At 45.7% G+C, this 3,734-nt stretch overlaps 1 non-coding gene across 1 annotated transcript; it reads left to right on the forward strand.

Moving 5' to 3' along the window:
- Positions 1-1,322: 1,322 nt before the first annotated feature.
- On the forward strand, positions 1,323-3,311 carry LOC143206360 (small subunit ribosomal RNA). The gene has a single exon (XR_013008336.1). It is a non-coding gene; the product is annotated as a small subunit ribosomal RNA (ribosomal RNA).
- Positions 3,312-3,734: the final 423 nt, after the last annotated feature.

Below are 3,734 nucleotides of genomic sequence, written 5' to 3' on the forward strand. Positions count from 1 at the left end.
TATACCGATAATAACGAACGGGCCGACGTAACAACCTAAAATGTCCTGAAATACGTGAGAACAGTTTTACTCCGATCGCCGTATCGATATGTGACAGTATCCATCCTATGAAGGATCTTTACATTCTACTAGCATAATTTTATGGATCGGAATTTTCCGACTTTTAAAGAACGTGATCGGCAGTCTAGAAACGGCCTGAGGACGTATTAACACGAGAGGTTAAAATTATTGCTTTAGAAGTTCACGTTGTCTAAAGCTAAAGTTTATTCATCGGAACATTCCGATAATAACGAGAACGGGCAGACGTAAAAACGAAAAATTTGCGCAACGTCCGTATAAACGATCTGTTCTAAAACACCCATACATTTCCGATAGCTGGCGAGAGACCCGCGCTTAAATCGTGTGCGCTTCTACGTGGGGCGATACGAGAGACGGATACGACGGGTCGGGTCGACCGGCGCTGTGACACTTTTACCGAGTGGCTTTTGATCAGCGAAGGTGGTATTACATATTATATGTTAATATATAAGATCCGAACCGTATTTTTTTATTTATCTAAATAAAAAGCGTATTTCGTCGTGTTATTATATATTCGTAACGCTCTCGCGATTTTGTATCGTCGTTTCGTTGTTCTTCCTGGTCGGTTTTTTTCGATATATCGGGAAGCGTACGACGACGACGACGGTATCACTGCGAGATCGCGAATTCGGCGGGAACATTCGGCTTCGTTAGAAGAAGATGATCCACGATTCATATGCGATTGGAATTATTATTTTTATGGACGTATCGGTTTTTCATCGGAACGTTCATAAAACAGCAACACATTTTGCGATAGCTCTCTGCTCTCCGAGCGAGAATAAAATAAAAAATCACGAAACGTTTCTCGTACGAGGTTTCCTTGTCGCTTTATATATTTCTATCTAGCGAAGGGTTCGGAGAGAATGTTTTTCGAGGTCTTATAAACGCCGAACGATATTTTGCGGCATCCAATTTTCGACGTAGTCGACGATCGTCGTCGATAATCGAGATAATTGGGTGCCTAGTCGATCGGTTGTGTATAAAAAAAAACAAAAGATGTGTCTAAGATGATGATATCGTTTTGTTTTATTAGACAACTAATATTAAAATGTAAGAGCGTGGCGCCTCGGACCGGTTTTTCCGTCGTCTAGGCGCGCTATCATGCACCTCCTTTTTATTAGTCGTCGATATATATTATATATCGTCGTCTTACGCACACGTTTTCTTTATAAGTCAAACTTATAAAATAAACTGTGTCTGTATTTGTTTTATCTGCTTCGTGTCGATAAAATAATAAGAACAGTTCCCTGGTTGATCCTGCCAGTAGTCATATGCTTGTCTCAAAGATTAAGCCATGCATGTCTCAGTACATACCGAATTAAGGTGAAACCGCGAAAGGCTCATTAAATCAGTTATGGTTCCTTAGATCGTACCCACAATTACTTGGATAACTGTGGTAATTCTAGAGCTAATACATGCAAACAGAGCTCCGACCAGAGATGGAAGGAGTGCTTTTATTAGATCAAAACCAATCGGTTTCGGGTTCGCGCTCGTCATCGTACAACTTGGTGACTCTGAATAACTTTAAGCTGATCGCACGGTCTCGCACCGGCGACACATCTTTCAAATGTCTGCCTTATCAACTGTCGATGGTAGGTTCTGCGCCTACCATGGTCGTAACGGGTAACGGGGAATCAGGGTTCGATTCCGGAGAGGGAGCCTGAGAAACGGCTACCACATCCAAGGAAGGCAGCAGGCGCGCAAATTACCCACTCCCGGCACGGGGAGGTAGTGACGAAAAATAACGATACGGGACTCATCCGAGGCCCCGTAATCGGAATGAGTACACTCTAAACCCTTTAACGAGGATCAATTGGAGGGCCAGTCTGGTGCCAGCAGCCGCGGTAATTCCAGCTCCAATAGCGTATATTAAAGTTGTTGCGGTTAAAAAGCTCGTAGTCGAATTTGTGTCTCGCGCCGCCGGTTCATCGTTCGCGGTGTTAACTGGCGTGTTTTTCGCGAGACGTCCTGCCGGTGGGCTTAGTCGTGTCGCGTCGCCGTCGCGCGTGCGTTTCGGCGTGCGTGTTGTGCGCGTCGTGGTTACGACGGCCCAACTCAATCCTGCCGCGGTGCTCTTTACTGAGTGTCGAGGTGGGCCGGCACGTTTACTTTGAACAAATTAGAGTGCTCAAAGCAGGCTAAAATTTCGCCTGAATACTGTATGCATGGAATAATGGAATAGGACCTCGGTTCTATTTTGTTGGTTTTCGGAACCCCGAGGTAATGATTAATAGGAACGGATGGGGGCATTCGTATTGCGACGTTAGAGGTGAAATTCTTGGATCGTCGCAAGACGAACAGAAGCGAAAGCATTTGCCAAAAACGCTTTCATTGATCAAGAACGAAAGTTAGAGGTTCGAAGGCGATCAGATACCGCCCTAGTTCTAACCTTAAACGATGCCAGCTAGCGATCCGTCGACGTTCCCTAATATGACTCGACGGGCAGCTTCCGGGAAACCAAAGCTTTTGGGTTCCGGGGGAAGTATGGTTGCAAAGCTGAAACTTAAAGGAATTGACGGAAGGGCACCACCAGGAGTGGAGCCTGCGGCTTAATTTGACTCAACACGGGAAACCTCACCAGGCCCGGACACCGGAAGGATTGACAGATTGAGAGCTCTTTCTTGATTCGGTGGGTGGTGGTGCATGGCCGTTCTTAGTTGGTGGAGCGATTTGTCTGGTTAATTCCGATAACGAACGAGACTCTAGCCTGCTAACTAGGCGCTTTTTGACATCCTAAAGGCCCGCCGGCCGCGTTGCTTTCGGGTTTCGCGGTTCGTGCGCGGTTTTTACTGTCGGCGTACAAACTATTCTTCTTAGAGGGACAGGCGGCTTCTAGCCGCACGAGATTGAGCAATAACAGGTCTGTGATGCCCTTAGATGTTCTGGGCCGCACGCGCGCTACACTGAAGGAATCAGCGTGTCTTCCCTGGCCGAGCGGCCCGGGTAACCCGCTGAACCTCCTTCGTGCTAGGGATTGGGGCTTGCAATTGTTCCCCATGAACGAGGAATTCCCAGTAAGCGCGAGTCATAAGCTCGCGTTGATTACGTCCCTGCCCTTTGTACACACCGCCCGTCGCTACTACCGATTGAATGATTTAGTGAGGTCTTCGGATCGACACGCGATGGCGTTTCGGCGTCGTCGATGTGTAGGAAAAGATGACCAAACTTGATCATTTAGAGGAAGTAAAAGTCGTAACAAGGTTTCCGTAGGTGAACCTGCGGAAGGATCATTACAGTGTGTTGTTATGCTCCTATATATATATAATAGGTAAACGTACAAGTCTGTAAAAATCATTGTCGAACGTTAAAGAGCCATCTACGAAGTTCGGAAGTTCCGATCGAATTTCGACGTCGTCAACGTAGCTGTTTTCGGGTACCTATAATATATGGTTTTAAAAGATGTACGCCCGAAAGCGGAGATATATACGATGAAGATGTTGTTATATAGGACGACGAGTAATAATCGTCGGCCTACGACGGATTTCGTTATAAATGGACAAATCGAGCGCAAAATAAAACGATTTTGCCAATTATATTTCTAATCGACGTTTCGATCCTCATATCGACGAACATATACGATGATCGGTAATGTGATTAGTTTACGAAAATCTTATCACCCTTCGTTTGTTTCATTCCAAAAGGGTGAGATTTAGTTT

This window comes from Rhynchophorus ferrugineus, unplaced genomic scaffold (genome assembly GCF_030347505.1).
Source record: "Rhynchophorus ferrugineus isolate W39M unplaced genomic scaffold, kcgeb_rfMv2 rfM658, whole genome shotgun sequence".
NCBI lineage: Eukaryota > Metazoa > Arthropoda > Insecta > Coleoptera > Curculionidae > Rhynchophorus > Rhynchophorus ferrugineus.